The sequence below is a fragment of the Cupressus sempervirens genome, chromosome 1 (assembly GCF_028749045.1).
Source record: "Cupressus sempervirens isolate cs-2001-9-10 chromosome 1, ASM2874904v1, whole genome shotgun sequence".
In the NCBI taxonomy this organism is placed as follows: Eukaryota; Viridiplantae; Streptophyta; class Pinopsida; order Cupressales; family Cupressaceae; genus Cupressus; species Cupressus sempervirens.
In genome coordinates, this window is record NC_143118.1 from 344,035,782 (window position 1) to 344,056,618 (window position 20,837).

Consider the following 20,837-nt stretch of genomic DNA (forward strand, 5'->3'; position numbering starts at 1 on the left):
GCCACAGGAGATAGAGGGAGGAACCCACGGCTAAGGAAGAGACAGGGAAGGTGGCATGTAGGGAACAAGAAGACACCAGTGCCTAAAAAAGAGCAGAACCTCCATGCATTAAAGGAAGAGCATGCAGTAGATGTGGGGAATAGGGACAAGGGTTGTTTAAAACCATTTATCCCACATCTTTTGTGAGTGTGACTTATATGTATTCAAATATGATTGCACACATCTTGTTTGTTGTCTTAAAGATAGGTGCTTTTTGTGAAAGCCTAGCTTGCGTAGGTGGGCCCCTAGTCAGCCAAAGAGGTAAAATTTTGAATGAACAAACATGCTAATAGGATGATGTCAACACAGTCAAACTTGCTAGAAAATTCAAAAAATCTAGCTAGTCGCTACTTTGCTAGCCTAAAAATCTTAGGTTTTTTAGATAGTGACATAGTGACCTGCCAAAAAACCTTGGAATTCGACAGGTGTATCATGGGTTCTGCCTATAGATCCTTTGACGAACCAACATGTGACAAGTGGCAACTGACTGGATGACTAGGTGGTGATGTGGAAAAATTTGGACCAATCACAAGGTGCCATGTGGCACAAAATCTAAGGTAGGTTGTGACATGGCGAGAAAGTCTCAAGAATGCACTGGATTGTGCCACATGGTGGATCCAACAGATGTCACTATATTGCCAAAGGGAAGTTGCTCACTCGTTAATATAGCGACATAGTGAGTATGAGGTGGCATGCTAATGTGGTGACGAGCATGACAGATAATGTGGTGACATGTGGTGCCCAGTTGTACATTTACAAACCAATTAAAATGTGCCACGTGTCAAGGATGGTCAACCAAGTTTGACCCAATTTAAAAAGACAAGAAAATTCAAAAGGTTTCAAATATAAATTTTATTTTATTTTCCTTCTGGTTTCATGTACAGGTTAGACATTTAAATAAAGTCTAAAAAATTTAATATAGTTTAAACTTTAATGAAAGTTTAAATTTTTGCAAAATAATTGCAAACCTATAAACATAGGTCTAATCTTTAGAAGGCCATAATAGGAGCTATTTTTATGGAAAATGGGCACTCCAATATACCACCAAAACTGGAACGAGCTGAATTTTTCAATTCTGAGGCCACTGGTTCAAGCTACAAGAGGTTTTCTCTCAGGTTTCCAATTTGTAACTATTTTTAGGTGAGGAAGTTCAAAACTATTTTTTGACATGGAAATAACCTGAATGTGGTTAAAAGGTGGTGAAAATTTAGTTTGGGGTTGAATGTAACCACTTTCAAGTTAGTTGAATTAGGATTTCACTAGCATTTTCATGAAGTTATCAGATATTTTGGTTGCAAAAAGTTTTCATCATTTCAACATAGATATTTCAAGATCAATTACAAGCAATGACGAAAAAAAAATCAGATCAAAGGGGTAGAAAGATGAAAGAGGTTATTCAGTTGCAAAGGATTGAATTCCAAGTGGACACATGTCATTCTGAGATTAGATCCAGGAATTCACTTCTTGATATATCTTTCTTTCATCCATTCATTGTGGGGGTTGGAAATATTGGAAATTTTCTCTGGTATGAAGATAGTTACTAGAACTGGCCCTGGAATTGATGAATTCTAAATGTAAGACTTGGGATGTGTTGGTTCCAGACCATGAAGCTTTTCTTTGCCTCTGATACCCCCTTCCCATCCCATCAGCTTCTCATTCCCACCATATTCTCTCTTGTATGACAACATTTGTTCATTGTATAGTTTGGTTTATTAGGTTCTTTGTGAATTAATTTCATGCATTTTTATGTATTGTTTCAAGAAAATCAATACAAGGAACAACAAGTGTTTAGTTTCAGTTTAAATCTTGTCTCCTTTCTCAGTTGAGTTGTGATGTTTTATGGTCTTTGAACAAAGAGCCTAGATCATAAGTGCAGTCCATTAAGGCTATATGTTGCTTCATTGTTGCTTGTAATTCAAGGAATTATGTAAATGCTTCAGAGATTCAATAAGGTTGTAGGTTTATTGAGGAGGATATTAGGTAAGAATAAGATTTAAGTTGAACATTGATGTCTATTTACAAGGTGAATGGATAGATCATATATCTGAATATATGAATAAGTATCAGATATCCAAAATGCATGAGGGAGATTCATGAATTGCCCAATGGATCAAGAACTGATTAGCTACAAGATCATTAGTTTGTTGTCTATACTTGGTTTTCACCCACTTTCCCTACCCACATAAAATCAAAACAAAATTTAAATCATCTTTACATTTTATGTTGAAGAACCTAAATGTGATGACCTCACTCAGCTTGTGCATTTTAGAGTTGTAATTTTCTACTGCACTTCTTTCTTACTACATAGGTTATTAGGAGAAATAAGGACATTTAATTGCTTTGAATAGATTCAGGAATATGTTTTGCACTAGTACCATATTAATTGAATCTGAGGTTCACTTGCCTAGGTTTTACAGAGCCTAAAATGAAGAAGGAGTTATGCCTTATAGTTGGCCCAAGACTACAGTTAGGTGTATCCATCAGAGGAATTTGCTAGCCTTAGATGCATTCGTCTGGTTTCTTGGTCATTTTGAAAACTATTAAATAATGAGCCAACACATCATACAACTTATCTTGCAGATCTCAGATCAATTCTTAGCTCATACCCTTGCCTAGCCTTCAATCTCTACAACTCTTAACAACTTTCCTTCCCTTTCAAGCTTTGTCTCCTTAAGTCTTCTTACTCAATGCACCAGTGCAATCATCTCTTCATGATCACTTGTAGAAGCAAAGCCTCTGTGCTCTTCCTTCTCCTAGATGTCACCTCATTGACACCCTTTCAACCACTTCGTAGATTTGGCAATTCTGCAGCAACAATATCAACAACTCCCTACTTCTAGGTCTATGACTCCTTAAATAGATGTCTTGGAGTTCTTTTTGCTGCTTGATTCTTCCATTTTTAAATTTCAATTCACATGGATTAGGTAGGATTCATTGTATCTAACCCACATTTTATTTTCTCTAGAAACTTTAATAATCCTTTAGAATTTGCCAAAAAATGGTTTATATAAGATTCTGTGCCAACAACTCACCGTCCTTATCTTCCAACTCATTCAAAAAATTCAATGCAACTACTATGTCAGCTTAGATTTGGTGAATCTTCATCATTATGCAACAACTTGACACTATTGAAATACTGATGCTTGGCACATATTATGTTACTCAAAATCAACTATGTTTTTCCTAATGCTCATCACCTAAAGATCACTCATCACCTACTAAATTTTTTCTAATGCTCAACACCTAATCTTCACTCGGTACTTTAAGATCACTCAACACACACTAGAAATGTCTATTACTTGGCTTCTACTAAGAATTTTCTTCGCTTCAACTAACTTTCTCGGCATCTATTGATGATCTTAGTTAAGGCTTTGTAATCAAACTTGTTACAACCCCTTCTTCCAATGTATCTAAGTGTGACCAACCTCTATATCTTTGAGTATGTCATCAATGCATTTCTTAACCATTGTTGTAATTGATCCTTGCACTTCATTACAACATCATAACTCAACATTTCCTTTAGGTGCTCTTGTTACATCTTGTTGATCAAATCCTCTTCATTAATCAACTAAGTGATAGTGCTTGGATCTTATAAGAAAATATCAGCCCTACAAATAGCAAGTTTGACATCAATGGCACAGCAATGATTGAAAACATTCTTTTACAATAATGAGCTTTTCAATCAGATTTCCAACAAAACTAACAAATGAGATAGTTTAGGATAAACAAGTAGATGTTTTTTCTAGTGGTATTTGTGAGCGGTGCTTCTTTGACCTATTTGGTGAAGTGTTTAGTTGTTGTAATAATACACTTGTTTCCATTGAAGGAATATGGATTAATCGTGCTAATCAAGTCAAAACCCCACTGATAAAAGGGTCATGATGTGGCCAATGGGTTAAGTTCCTGAGCTAGTGCATGAATGAGGTTTCCATAGATTTGACACTTCTTACAAGTCCTAACATAGTCAATAGAATTCTTTTTCAGGGTGAGCCAAAACTAGCTCATTCTAAGGATTTTCATAGCTAGGGTGAACCCACTAGGATGTGACCCCCAAATACCCACATGAACTTCTTGTAGAGCAACCCTAGACTCATCATTTTGAAGACATCTAAATAAAGTTCCATCAATAGCTTTCATATACAATGTATCAACCACCAATGTGTAACGTGAGGTCTATTGGATGAAGTTACATTTTTTGGTTTTTTGATAGATTAGAGGGAATAATGTTATTGTGCAAGTAGGCAGAAATGGAATTGTACCAAGGGGAGTTAGGAGTGTCTAAGAGGCAAACAATGTGGGATTTTAGTTGAGTAAATGCAAGTTGAACCACCTCCTCTACTAGGAATTTATAATGTTCATGTTGGTTTGGTAGCTGGACTAATGAGGCCAAAGTATCCATAGCATTGGCTACCCTATTCTTGTCTCTACAAATATGCTCGAATGTAATCTGAATAAAACATACTTTGAGTGTATCAATCAAGTGCTTGTAGGGTAGTAATTTTTCATCCTTGGTTTGATATGTGTCATTCACCTAATTGATGACTAGTTGGGAATCTCTATAGACCTCTATTGTCATTAATTTCCATTCCAAGGCTATTTTGAAGCCAAGAGCCAAGGCTTCATAGTATATCATGTTATTAGTGCATGGGAACATCAGTTTGTATGACTTTGGAATGGTGACACCTACAGGTGTGATGAATAGTATTCCAATGCCTAAACCATGATGTGTGTACAAACCATCCAAGTAGAACTTCCATGTGACTGGCTCTATCTAAAGGATGTGTGTGCCTTGAAAATTTGGTAAGATAGGATTTGAGCTTTCTAGGGGTGCCTCTTCTAACTGATCTGCAATGGCTTGTCCTTTTATGGCCTTTCTATCAACATACTCTATGTCAAAGAGCTATTGTATACTAATATAGAACTATCAAAGAGCTATTGTATACTAATGAATTTTCACTTAGAATCATTGCTAATTTGGCTAGTCTTCTTGCTAATTTAGTTTTTCTTAGAAGATACTTGAGAGGATATATTTTCGCTGTGAGTTTTACTTTATGGGTTAGGAGGTAGAGGCATAGTTTTTGGGAAGAAAAAACTACTGTCAATCACACCTTCTCAATGAAAGTGTATTTGATCTCATAATTAACCAAAGTTTGACTAATGTAGTAGATGGCTTGTTCCTTTCCTTGGTCATTTTCCTATGCCAAGAGGGATCCTATTGATTTTTCTATCAGGGATATATACAACAATAAAGGTTTGTGTGGCATAGGAGGAACCAAGATAGGTGGATTCATTAGATAATTCTTGAGGACATCAAATGATGTTTGACACTGATTGTCCTACTTGAAAATTATATCTTTGTGGAGGAGGTGGGTGAAAGGCACACAATTCTCAGCCAAGTGACATATGAGTCTTTGGATGGATTGAAGTCTCTTATCTTGGAGAGAATGTAGCTAACTCAAGTTGTTGGGAGGTTTCATGTTGACAATAGCTTGTACTTTTTTGGGATCTACCTCTATACCTTTGGTGGAGACAATATAGCCCAAGAGATTTCTGGATTGCACCCCAAAAGCACACTTCTTAAGATGTAGCCTAACTTTGAAAGCTTCTAGATGTGTGAATATCTTGTTTGGAATTGGAAGACAGTCTTTATAGGTATGAGACTCCATCTACATAATCCTCCATGAATGTGTGCATCATGTCATGAAATATTATGGTCATAGCTCATTGATATGTGGCTCCTACATTCTTGAGATTGAAGGGCATGGCATTCTAATAGGATGTCCCCCATTCACAAGTGAAGGTTGTTTTCTCTTGGTCTTCAGGTGCTATCTTGATTTGGTTATAACCAAAGAAGTCATCCATAAGAGAGAACATAGAGTGTCATGTTTTTAGGTATATAATGGTATCAATGATTGGTAAGAGAAATTAATGTTTGGGACATGTCATGTTGACATCATAGAAATTAATATAGATCCATATGATACCATCCTTCTTTGAAATAGGCACAATGTTAGAGATCCATGAAGCATAGGCCAATGTCCTGATGAAGTTGATATGAAGTAACTTCTCCAACTCTGCTTTGACTAATAGTGCTATATGTGTATGCATTTTTCTGAGCTTTTATTTGAATGGCTTAGCTTCTAGAGAAATATTGAGATGATGAAGAATCATATTAAGATCTAAACCTAACATGTCAACATATGACCATGCAAAATTAATTTATCTTTCCTTGAAGAAATAAATTCATTCACTTCTTTCATTTGACATTAATGACTGTGCTAAGTGAGTAATTATGGGTTCTTCTTCTATCCCAATGTTAAATTTATTTGTTGGCTCAATTAGAATAGATGACATCTCTTCTAAATATGTAGGTAAAGCATCAATTACCTCATCATTGGGTGCCAAAATTGGGTTTTCACCCTTATGTACGTCACTTCTATTTTTTTCTATTTTTTATCAGGACCTTCCACAACATGGTGTAGGTTGTTGGATCTTTGATATGTTTGACCCCTTTTACTATGACTGAGATAATTGATATTTGACCCATCCATAGGTGCTTCACTTGGTTCTAGTCTAGGATATGGTTCAATTTCATTGTGGTATATGAAGATGTCTTGGTCAGTGTCAAAGTTAGGAATGTTACAAGGCTTAATTGTATCCTAGCTAATAAATTCAAGATGGACTAACGATAATGACTCAGGGTATGGATGTGGTTCAGCTAGGTTCAAGGACATGAGCTTGTTTGATGAATCATACAATGTATCTAGTAAGTCTATGGCATGTACTTCTTCTAAGTTATCTAGGAAACTAGAGTCTTTGAATTGCTCATTATCCTCATTTTCAATTTCCATTGAAAAGAAATCTAGAAATAGGGTTTGGAACTGGAATCCTTCATGAGTTTCATCATCACCCTATGATGTGAGATTAGGTGTTTGTATCATATCTACTTAACCATTCTAGCGTGAATTGACACTTTGCAGTGAAGTAAGTTCTACGATAGAAGTAGATTGTTATTCTATGGAAGTGATCTATGTAGGAATGTAAATAACATCACATACTTTATCATGGTTAGATTCCTCAAATAATGAATTGAATTCCCACTTGGTGGAGTCATCATCATCTTCACTATTAATAACATCCATGAATAATTCTTTTGCGAGGTGTAGATCAGGTACATTTAGGTTTATACTCTTTATATTGAATGCTTTTTGATCCATGATGTCTTTTCCTTTTAACACCAAAACCAAAGTGGAGGAGGAGGTATCTCCATATTTAGATTGAGACTTATTAATATGTGGTGGCTTGGGATAGAGTGAAAAACCTTCAATTTCTTATTTTGAATAACCTACCCCCATCTACAATTTATTGGGCCTGAAATGTACTACTGGTGGTTCAACAATACCTTTTCCCCTCCCCAAAGGACCTTCACCTAGGTAACTCATTTTCTTCATTAAGTCATAACCCTTGCCAAAAAGGTGAAGGGAAATGTCAATTTTTTTGTATCCTCTTATTTTCTTCTTCTGTTGTGCTTAGAGATATACCACTTCCTTTGACAAAGTATTCATTGTAAGGTCTAGGAAGAGTGGTTGAATTTTATCTTCCATGAGATTTAAGAGATAGTGGTGTGTCAAATAAAGAAATTGAATATTCACCTACCCCTTTGCATTGGAATTTGTACTTTTGTTCAAACTCTTTCATTAAACAACTCGTTTCTTCATAATGTTTCTTTTTGGAGTCTCTTGGTAATGGTGGTGATGGGATGGAAGAATTAGAACAATCAACTTCGTCTTTTCCCTTAGTCATTGTGGAAAAGTGGTTTTTGTCTTGACTTGTGGAGGTTGAAGTTTTTGCTGCTATAGATTGGCCAACATTACTTGTCAGGATGGTGATTTTTTCCCCATTATGAGGGACAAAGGAATTGCAATATTGCATATAGTTTTGTTCCTTGGGTATGGTTACCTCTCGACCCATATATGGAAATTTTAAACATTGATGATAAATAGAGGGAAATGCTTGCATGTCATGGATCCATGACCTACCTAATAGGATTTTGTAAGTTAAGTTCAAGTCTAAAACTTGATAGATGGTTTCTTTTATGATTGCGCCAAACCATATTGGTAAAATGACCATGCCTTTAGAGGATCTTTCCTCATCATCATATGTCTTAATTATAATTTTTTTCTTAGGATCAATAACATCTTTTGTGTACTGTAGTACTTTTACCAAGTTCAAAGTGCATATGTTTAGACCGGCCTCGCCATCAACTAAAGCTCTCTTTACTCTATTTCTATATAAAAAGGCTTTAATATATAATGGGGAGTTATGTAGATGAGTGAATGACATGTCATCTTGCGATGAGAAGCATACAAAATGAGGTGCAATGAGGTTTCTTACCATATGTTGGACCCTATTGACATTAACATCATTTGGCACTAAGGCTTTGGTTAGTATCTCTTTATGCTCCAGAGATATTTGTAACAATTCAAAGATGGAGATATGTGAAAGGGTTTTTAATAGTTGATTAACCAAAGTATATTTGGATATGCTAGAGCTTGTGGTTGCTTGTTTTGAACTGGTGGTTACCCTTGATAGATCCACTTTAGAGGCTTAACCTTGGGTGATGGCATTCAAAGGTTGTTTCTTGTGCTTATCTTTGACAACAATAACATTGACGATGTAATCAAATCCAGAGATCATGTTGATTGTATTATCATAATTGACCTTATCATTGGAGGATGTGGTCTAGTTGATTTTGGAAGATTCACCCTTCTCATGGCTCATGAAGGTATTTTTAAAGGCTATATGATCCTCATTATTACAAAGATTGTGTACTTCAATGGTCCCATCATCGATCAATTTTTGAATGGCTCCCTTAAGGGAATAGTAATTATTGGTGAGATGGCCCCTATTTTGATGATAGACACAAAAATGTTTTTCATTCCACCATGAAGGTTTAACTTGTGGTTCATAAGGTTTGGCTTTTGGTAACACAATAAGCTCATTAGCTAAGAGCATTTGAAATGCTCTTTCATATGTTTCACCTATGGAAGTGTATACTCTTGGTGATTTAATAGACTTATATACTTTTTGTGGAGGGGCTTGGTTATATGCCACCTGTTGGTTGGGGATATTGTGTGCTAGAAGAATAGTTGTGTGTTAGAGATGGAATGGATGAGCATGGTCTTGTCCTTTTATGTCTTGATGACCAAGCACATTGGTGTTACTAACATTTGGATATTGTTGATTTGGGAAGGGGTGAGGCTATGGTTTAACACTATTTTCTTCTTCCATTCCATCTTTTACCATGATTTTTTTTTTATTTCTCCACCATAATTTATGTTTATCATTTGACTAATTAGATGAGTTGTGTGGTTGTGGGGAGTTATTCGAGAAACCTTTGCATCTTTTGATAGTTTAATGATATCATTGTTTAGCAAGGTTTATTACACTTTGGTTGCATTTTTCAATGTGGTTTAAAAATCTTTAGGACCTTGAAGTTACAACCAAAATTTCATAGGATTGGAGAGGCTATAAATAAATATTTCAATTTTCTCTTTGTCTAGGATATCCTGATGGCATTTCATGAAGGTATGCCTCCATATTTGTAAGAGAACTTTGAAAGATTCCCCTAGGAGTTGTTTCATGTTACAAAAGTCAATCATGGTGACCTCTCTTTTGATGTTATAGGGGTATTCTACAATGAAGACAAAGGTGAGTTGATCAAATGATTTGATATTTGAGGGGAGATTTGAGAACCACACCATAGATTAGCCTCCCAAACTTCTAGATAATAGATACAAAAGGTAGGTTGTATTGTGCACAAATGTCATACTTAATATATAGAATTGGTGAAGATGATCTTGGGGATCAGATGTACTAAAATATTTGCCATATTTTGGTATTTTCATATTTTGGGGAAAAGGTGTCAAGATTACACTTCTATCAAATGGGAGAGGACATATCCTCTCTAGACTAAATCTGGCTAGTTGGACTTACCCATGTTTCATCTTTTCCATTTCCATTTGTAGGTCTTGGAGTTTTTGGGTAACAACCTCTAAGGGTGAATCTTCTTGATCCCTTTTGAGGTTAGATATATCATAATTTGCAGGCAATTTTGTACCTTGTTGTACCAATGATAACAAGTAGCATTCTTTGTGTCATTCTAGTAGTTTATTCATTGTATCAACAAGTTTTGGGTTTTGTTGAGAGTCTTTGATCTTTGACTCAAGGATATTCTTTCTCTAGACATGGGATGAAGTCATTTTGTTAGTGAATTTTGGATTGTGTTGTTTGAACAGGGATGGTTCTTTGGCAATGGTGGATGATAGGCAATAGATGGGTGTTATAGGATCAATGATGCTTAAGGATTGTATGGATTTTGCAATTTTCTTTTCTAGTTTGGCACTTACTCATATGGGAAATAATTTTGGTTCCTTTTATTTAGCACTTACACTAGTTTTGTGTAGTGACATGAGATGTGAATAAAAACCCATTAATCCTTCTATATTTTCATGTTGCAAGGATGATATTTCTAGACCAAATTATGATGAAGTATCAAGCTATCTTTCAAATAGTTTCTAGTAATACCAATAGTGATAGGATCTAGCTTCATGAAGTTAGGTGATGAAAGAATGTGTGTGTCCTTTCATATTTGACTTGATGTATGAGGTTGGAGTTATCATGTTTTCTAGATAAAATCCCTAGGTAGGATCATCTAAATGACAAAGGTTATGGAAAATATGTTGCTTGATCTTAAAGATATTGGTAATTCTCAAAGTTCCTCAGATTTGCAGAGTATTGAAGGTGGAAAATGGTATTTCGATATGCTCTTTGTTTATGGATATTTTGTGTACAGGTAGCCACTATTTCAAAAATTCTCTCAAATACACCATAGAAGTGTTCAAATATACTATTTAATTATTCAAATGCATGATTTCATGCTATGCCAAACACTCTTTTGCAGCATGGAAGCATAGTTTTAATGAAGATGCACTATTAGAAAATTAAACATGCTATTTTCTCATGCAATAACATTGTTCTACTATTCAAATATGTTTTTTCCTTTGGAAATATGTTATAGGAGTGCATAGACATGTTATTTTAGGTCTTAAATGTGTTGTTTCAAGGTATATTGTGGCATTTGCATCTAGTTCAGGGTTGGTTTGTTATTGTGCCTAAATTTTCTTAAAAGTGTTGTAATATGAAGTTTGTTACCATGTATTAAAACAAAGGGAAATGAAAATTAATTAATCACACACAAACCTAGAATTTAGGAAAAATGGCTTCCTAATAATGGCTTGCTAAGGTTGGTGACTAGGGGTTTTAGTGTTTATCCAATTATGTTTGAATTTACCTCTTGTAAAAGAGAGCTTCCCACCAATGTGAGGGAGGTTTGACGCAATCTCTTTCAAGACTACTAGAGGAAGGCTATGTTTTAAACACAATTGGCTTGCATTCAATTAGGAATATAAGCTAGAAGGATTTCTCTCTCATTGGACCTCCTAAGGAAAATTTTGGGAGATATCTTTCTACGATTGAGTAAACTACCTATGGAAAAGAATGAGAAATAGAAATTCAAAGTAGGTCAGGGAGCTTGATCACCCTAAAAGGAGTGAGATCATATCCCTACTAATTTAATTTCTCAAACAAAACAAGAAAGATGTTCAATTATGAGCCTTTAAACTAGGAGGACAAGAGACCCTTATTTAATCTATGTGTTTTTTCATTCCCGAATTGATTCCTATTGACCCTTTTGGAAGGCTTGACATTATAATTAACTCAAATATTTGAGAGCATAGGCCTAGTCCCATGTAGATAAAAGAAATCATTTTTTTTAGTTAAACTAGATTGTGAACCTTGAAAAATTGTAGTTTAATTGACAAGAGTTTTAGGCCTACTTGATCCGATGCTAGAAAAAGCTAGGCAAATTTTTAACTATCTTCATTCCCTTCTTACAACTTCAATGACTTGGGAGTTCTTGCTTGGTTTGAAAGAGACCTGTGAGTAGCCAAAAATTAGATCTTCAACTTAAATATGGCAAATGTTAATTCTGATCAAATATATTACAAAACTACACATATGTGTTACATTATTGTTCAAATGAATTATAATATCACTTTAGAAAGCTAGATGAACATGTAAATATGCTAAAATATATTGTAAGTGCACTATCAGATCATGAAAATGCATTACAAAACACTTAAAATGCATAATAAGATAATTAGAAAGCATTAAAACAATGTTTAGAAATGCTAGAATGTCAGAAAAATCTCAAATCTTGTATTTATGAGTTTGGGAGGATCTTTGAAAGGTTGTTGTTCCTATTATGAGTCTTTCTGAACACTATTAAGCTTGCAACAAGTCAAATCTACACAAGAAATAAGAGTAACACATAGATATGCAAAGATATTCAAAGAATTTATGAGCTTTATGCTATTGAGCATTTATGAGAAATTGGGTTTTGATAACCAATGTTATTTTTTCAGTTTCCTATTAAGGAATCAAATTTGATTAATATTACTTTTGTGGTATGAGACACAATTGTGGTTTTTACATTTTAGGAAGGTAGTTTAAGTGCATATCTATGAGAGTGGCTTGCAATGGGGCTTGGGACCCAAAGTGGCTTCCAGGGTAACTTATTGTAAGTTGTGTAATAAGTGATAACATAGTAATTAAAATACTTTCCTCCCCCATGCCTTGAGATAAATTAAAAAGATAAATTTGAGATTTTTCCTCATCTTTGCCTTGAGTGCTTGTATAGGCTAATGATGAGAATGAGATGATACCTTGAGAGGCATGACTAGTTTCCTCATCTTCACGAGATGGTATTCTGGTTCTACATATAGTCACTTGCGGGCTGGGGTCCTGAGAGACTGGTAGGGTAACCTTAGAGTTGGTTCATGCGATGACACTCCATAGTATGTAGCCTAAGTCTCCTTCATGGATTTTTTAATATTTGCCTCTAGTGGTGTACTTGATGAATATTACTTTTGATGGTCTATTTATTGTGAGTTGTTACTCATTGATTGGAAGTAATTTAATTTTGACAGTTGACTTTTATTAATGACTAATCAGTTATTCATTGGTGGTTTTTTTATTGTTGGGGTTAGTGATTGGTGGTTTACTTTTATTGACCACAATTGTTATCTATTGGTTATTGTGCTTGTGACACTTGCCATTGATTTGGAGGTGGTTGTATATTTTTCGTTCTAATATTTATTTTGTACTTGGTATTTGAATGTTGATTTGGTATGTGGTGTTGCTATTGGAATTTATGTCCTTCCAATTTTGATTATCTCTTCTTCTTGCGTAGCTTGTGTTACCCTTGAGGTAGTTTTGGCTATTAGAATTTCTTGCTTAGGATTATTTTATAATTTGAATATCTATATGTGGATCATACATTATCTCTCCTACATGGTGGGAGTGAGAGTTTGATTAGGTGACCATGTGGTCAAGAGATAGTGCCTTCTTATGATTTGGGTCCCCCTTACATCACTAGTTATTGAATGCTTGTTGATACAATGACACCATTATCATTTTATTCTTATCTTGGAGACTTCTATTCATTTGATGTATCTATGCATCATGTGTTTTGAGATCCTACAAGATAGTGTATTGTATATTGATGTACTTGGATCTATTTTTACATACCCTATGACATTCGCAGTGGATATTATTCATTAGATGTGCTTTCATATTATTAGTTGTACTTATGCATTTTCTTATGTGATAATGTATTTTTTATTTCTTTATAATTATGAGACTTCGTACTTGAGACTTAAACTAATGAATACAAGCTTTTTAATCGACTCAAGATGAAGGAATGCTTGAGGAATGGAAACTACATTTATTATTTTCACATGTGTACTTGATGTGTATGTATATATTGCATCCACATTATTGTTACTTTGATGTTGCTTAAACTTATTATAATAAAAAATAATTCAGTATATATTGTAACATGTTAGGTTTATTTCCCTTGGGTTCTTGAGTGGGGTGTTACATGATAACTATATGATAATTTTCTCACTTTTTAAATTTAGGAAACTCTGATAACTAAACTAGAGGCTATGAAACCTTATATATTATAAAATTTAATTTTCTAAATAGCCACGGGACTGACATGCAACTTATATGGTCAAATGTAGCATGCACTATAGAAATTGTAAATAGACGCAAGTGATGTGAATGTTCTGAGGAATATTGAGTACAACTATATTTTTAGGGCCCGTTTGGTTGATGGAATGTAATTTGAGAATTGGCATTCAAAATCTTGGATTTGGGATTCTTGAACTTGAAATCTAGATTATGATTTCAAGAATTTATTTTTAGACTATTTGGTTCAAACCTAAAAGATTTAATATTCAGTATTTGTTATTCCAAATCTATTTGGTTCAAAATACGAATGTGTGGTTCAAAAGATGAATATAAAAGGAGGTTTGTATCTCCAATTTGTAAGATGTGAAATTGAAATGCTTCAGGCATCATGGCCATGGAGCATAAATATCAAACCATCAATGTCTTTGAAAAGGAAAATATGACAAAGGAAATAAGGAAAATAAAATAATGCCACCAAAATAACCAAGGATAAGAGCATTATTGAAGATGATATCAAATTAATGGAGTTGCATATTCTTTGCATGGATGAAGACAACCTTTTTTTAATAAGAATGACGAAGGGATAAGGGTGTGAGATCAACCATTTGCTAAAAGATATGGCAATCTATAGATTTGACTTTGGGGTAGTTTTGAGATATGGTATCACATGATTGTTCTCTTTTAGAGCATAAAAGTCAACTAAATTTTATAACTCAAAATGGAAGAATTTTTTAATGTGTGTGTAGGCCTTGAGAATATTAAAAGAATTTCTCCTCTTATAAATTTGATCACATAGGTGGTGAGTCTAACAATCTTCTCATTTCTATGTTTTCTCTATGTAGAGGTAGTGGCCGCAAACTCCAATTTGAAAAGGAATTGCACCATTGCAAAATTTCTCCTTTGTCTAACTTGAGAAAAAAAGAGCATAGTTTAAGACAAAACCATAATTAGGAATCCACCTAGACCAGACATTTCAAAGGTATTGAAAATGAGACATGAGTAAGACATGAAATTGACATGGAATATTATGTTGATCAAATACGATGAGCATACGTTGAGGGCAACAATAGTTGCAAAAATGGGCATCTGGATGTCAAATCTAATTATATTTCATTTTATTTGGAATCCTCGTTTTGGAAAAGTAGGATTTAAAATGACTTTTAAAACTTGGATTCCAAATAATAGGTATTTTGTATTTTGAGGGGATACACAATTCTTGTTTTGGGGCTCAAATGGATATACCAAATCCCCATTCTGATTTTACATACCCAAACAACAAATTAGGAATTTTCTAAAATTATACATGCCAATTCTTCTCTACAACCAAATGGTTAGTGTGAACACTTCCTCGCATGGGGTAGGAGTCAAAATGTATTCTCGTGGATGATGAAACACTCAATTCTTCTTGGATTTTTCCAATTTTATCAAATAACAACTGTTCCACCATAATCTTTCGAATGGAGACCACACTAAGAAAGGGAGGACCTAGTTTCTTCCATAAGATATTTTAAAATACCATACCTCTATCAAAGATGAGTTAGGACTCAAGGTTCTATATCCTTTCTATGAGAGTGGATGGTTGTTGTGCAAAAGAAGGAAGGAAGAAGGAAAAAATTTTAAAAGGAAAATTATTATCATTTTTGAGAGAGTTTCTACTCTTACAGATTTAGATTTTAAGTTTTTAAATATGCCTCAATTTCATTTGCATTTCAATTAGAACAACTAACGATTTGCGAAGTTATCTTTAAAGATTTTCTTTAAATCTCAACTTCCCTCTTGACAATATTCAAAGAATAAGTCCAAGGAGACATCTCATTTTGTACTAAAGAATGAAAACCTCAACTTCTCTCATGAAAATAATTTTAGGACATTATATCTAAATAGACATGAGATGCTGAAAACTAAAAAGGTCAACAAATATGGGTTTCTTTAAAGTTCAGTGGATATACGATGAAAGCAATCACATAAAGTTCTCCAAGAAAATGACCAAACATGAGAGTGTTCTTTGATGTTTCCACTTCTGTGCAAACCATTCTTTCAATATTTCATCCACTCCATAATTTGGAGAGTGCAAAGGGAAAGGGGACTAGACATTAATTATGATAGTCAAGGAGGGGTCAAGATTTTTATTCTTTCTATGTGAATGGATCTTTGTTGTGCCAAATTTTTAAAAAGGGTATTTTTTTGGGTGATGTTCAACTTCTACACCATGTTGAGATTTTTGGTGTGCCTAAACTCCCTGCATTTTAGTTAGAATGGCTGAGGATTTTTGAAACAAGCTCACTAACATTTGTAGTAATACACTTCACAATTATCTTCTAGCATTTGAGGCACACTACACTAGAGCACTTAACGATGATGGAACTATTCTACTCTCTCTTCCCAATAACTTCAATCCACCTCCTCACATTTTTAGCAGTTGGAATGGAGTCAAATGCCATCTAGATCATATGGTCAGTACTCTTGACCTTACTCAAGGAAAATCTTTGGAACACTCTCTTCAGCTGTCTATGATTCGCACAATTTAAAAGAACTACATGTGGGCTCAAACAATCTCTCTAGTACCATTCCTCATGAGCTAGGAAACTGTACATAGTTAGAGTCTTTATATCTCTCAAAAAATAATTTCCATGGGAAAATCCCTATCGAACTGGGTAGCCTCAAAAGGCTCATTTATTCAGTTATTTGTTGATCTATGACAATTTTCTTAGCAAAGCCATTCCCATGTCTATTTTTCGGCTTCCCTTTCTCTAAGTGATTTAGTTGAATGACAACAATTTGACTAGAGAGATCTTGTTAGATGTTGGGAATCTAACTTAGCTGGCCAAGTTATGGTTAGGAGGAATTTCTCTAGTAGGAGAGATACCTTCATCTATTGCCAATTGTAGGAATCTAGTAAAATTTTATCTGTACAACAATTAGCTGGTTGGAGAATTACCAGAGACCCTAAGCCAAATTTCAAAACTAGAATTCCTATGTCTTACTAACAATAAGCTTCATGGCTAAATCCCCAAAGCACTTGGTAACTTCAAAAATCTCATCCAACTTGAATTGGCTAATAACTCTTTTAGTGGAGGAATACCTTGGGAATTAGCCAATTGTAGAAGCCTAGTCATGTTATCATCCACCTAAAATTAGCTCACAAGAATCATGCCCTCCTCACTTGGTTCATTTCAATAACTCTCCCAACTCTATTTGAACCAAAATTTATTGTATGGAAACATACCCAAAGAAGTTGGGAATTATAGTCTTTTGGAAGACTTGAAGTTGCATAGTAATAAACTTGAGGGCTTCATTCCTTCCTAGTTAGGTCAACTAAAGTATTTGTAGATTTTGTTCACATTCAAGAATTCACTACAAGGTCACATCCCTCCATAACTTTTTGAACCAAAGAGCTTAAAATTTTTGTCTATGTACAACAATAGTCTCATAGGAAGTATATGTTCAAAGATTTACAATCTCAAAAGGTTAAGCCAACTATTTTTGCAATATAACCAGCTCTCAGGACCAATTCTTACAAGATTAGGTGCCAAGAACAATTTCACATAAATTGATCTAATGGCTAACCAGTTCATAGGGACAGTACCTACAACTCTTTGTTCTTCAAGGCAATTAGAGATTCTAGTCATGGGATATAATTAGTTGGAAGGGAGCATTCCTCCAGAGATTGGGAAACACAAGAGCTTGAAGTGATTAATACTGAGTCACAACCATCTAATTGGTGTTCTTCCCTCAAATGTTTTTGGTTCCAATTCAGTTATTTATTACCTAGACAAGGGCAGCAATAAGTTTCAAGGGAGGATACCATCAAGCCTATGGAAGCAATTTGAATCTGTCAATGAATGAATTGAATCACACCATTCCTCAAAAATTTGGACAACTTTCAAAGCTACAATGACTGAATCTTACCTCCAATAGACTGACTGGTCTAGTCCCTCAAGATCTTGTAAATTATCTCTCTTATATTCTCTTGACATTAGTTTCAAATAATTGAATGGTTCTCTACCAAGGCAGCTAGGGCTGCCAGAGAAATTGGAGAATCTAGTTTTTTAAGGAAACAATCTTGGTGGAAGCATTCTTGATTGGTTGTCTAGCTTGACACAGATAAGGGAACTAAATCTCGAAAAAAACCAATTCCAAGGTGAAATTCCCTCATCACTTGGATAGCTATAGGATCTAAACACATATTTAAACTTAGGTCATAACTAGTTGAGTGGAGCTATTCCAACATCCTTGGGAAATCTAAATAAACAAATGAACTTGGATTTGTCATCCAACAATCTCTTTGGCATCATTCCATCTACATTTAATCGTCTATTGTCCCTTGTTGCATTAAACATGTCTAATAATCATCTTAGTGGATGCATACCCAAGTCATGGTTGAAGTTATGGAATTCATCCTCAAGCTTATTCAATGGAAATCCATGGTTGCATGCAGAAGAGAATGGTAATAATTTATGTAACTATCAGGGCAAAATCCCTATCTCACACAAGGAAAGAAAACATCTCAGCATAGTTTATATAGTCCTCATTATAATAGGATCAGTTATGTTTACTTGTTTGATAATAGTTTTTATTTTATATCTATGTAGATATTTATTCCCCAAAACCAAGTCCTCATCTAGAGCTTCCATAGAACTGCCCTCAAAATTATACTAATGTTTGTTGGCTACGAAATATCTAAGGGAGAAATTTATAGTAGGGAAAGGTGGCATAGGGGTTGTTTAGAGAGTATAGTTGCCTTCTAATCAACAGTTTTCCTTGAAGATAGTACAATTCATGCCTAACAAGAAAGAGGATGCCAACATGAGAAGGGAGGTCCAAATTGCTGGAAGAATCCATCACAAAAATCTAGTTAAACTGTTAGATTTTTGCCAAGTGCATGATCACAGATATATCATCTATGATTTCATGGCCGATGGGAGTTTGAATGATGTATTGCATGAGATGAGTCCACTTCCAATTATAGGATGGGATATTCATTACAAGATTTCCATTGGAACCACCCATGGTTAATCATACCTTCACCGTAACTGCAATCCAGTGATTATACAGAAAGATATTAAGCTTGATAATATACTATTGGATTCAGATCTAGGACCCCACATTTCTAATTTTGGGATTTCTCAACTCATGGAAAGATCCTTCTCGCTGATTCTTTCTCTATTTTGAGCACTCTTGGCTACATTGCACCTGGCAAGATCAATACTAGGTTAATTTTTTATGTAATTTTTTTGGGTTTGGAATTCATTTTCTTTTGTTGCAGAATGTGTACACACAACCAAAGTGACAAAGGAGATGGATGTTTACAGCTATGGTGTGGTATTGTTGGAATTCATAATAAGGAAAAGGGCATTGGATTTGAGTTTTGCAGAGGGAATGGACATTGTTAGTTGGATTAAATCATGCAATGAAACCCTATATGTGGTGATTAATGAAGAGCTTAGAGATGAATGCATAGAATCAAACATAGAAGAAGAGATAGTGAGAACCATTAGAGTGGCATTGAAATTCACAGAGAGTAACCCAAATGTGAGGCCAAGTATGAAACAAGTGGTAGACATGTTAAGGGACATTAGACCCACAAATCTTCCCATGTAACAAAGGATAAACAGTTTACAAAAGGCTCTTATAGAAGATGAAGATGAACATGGATGTTGCAGACTATTGCACAAAAGTTAATCTGTGGATTGGCATGTGCCACCATTTTATGAATGGTTGCCAATGTTATATGTGCATTGGATACAAAATGTGTATACTCCCGCAATCCTTTTTTTCAGTTGCTAAAAATAATCTTATAAGTATAGAATGTTATGTTTCAATTCAGTATTTCATCCTAGTATAGAATGATATGTTTCAACCCTTTTTTGATTGCATAGGTGATTTTTTTTAAAAGTATGAAATGTTATGTTTCAATTCAATATTTCATTCCTTCTTGATTGAGAAGGTCTTATGCTTGTTTTTAGACAATGGTTTTCTATATTTGTATTTATTTTTTTATCATATTTAATGTACACTATGTTTGTACTTTCTTTTATTACATTTCTCTCATCTTCTTTTATCTTCCTATATTTAACCTATATAGTTCAAGTGTTATTTTAATATATCTAAACTATGTAATTCAATAGATATAAATAGTTTCTAGGATTTCTATATAGTCAATACAAATTGTTACAAGGTATTTATGAACATGTTCTTTTGAAAGGTTGTATTATGTTCAATTCAATATTTTTAGTGGTTAAGTTCTTCAATACAAAATGACATATTATAATATATGCAAAAGTCATATTTATTATTTATTGATATCAAACTTAAGATTTGTAGCTAAAATATGATGTTAAGTACCATAGACTTTAGAATATATCTGCCACATCTTTCATAAAATGTTTTACCATAGGACAAAATATAACAAGTGTAAACAAGCTATGAATAAATATTTCAAACAAGAATCAAGAGAAATTGCAATGGAAAAATGATATAAGACTAGGGACTTTAGAACTAAAAATTATGACTTGTCACAAATATAATATTGATTATTACAAATGATATATAAGAAATTCAATCATATTAAGACATAAACTACACTATTTAGAAGAAGAAATTATTATTTTGAATTATTATGTTGATAATAAGACATTCTCCTTTGTGCTCCTTGATACTATGTTTAACTAAATTATTATCCCTACTTATTGCATTTTGAA

The 20,837-nt window shown here is 34.1% G+C and overlaps 1 pseudogene; it reads left to right on the top strand.

The window, feature by feature from the left end:
• The first annotated feature begins 10,757 nt into the window (after nt 1-10,757).
• Nucleotides 10,758-19,778, top strand: LOC149577630 (uncharacterized; annotated as a pseudogene).
• Nucleotides 19,779-20,837: the final 1,059 nt, after the last annotated feature.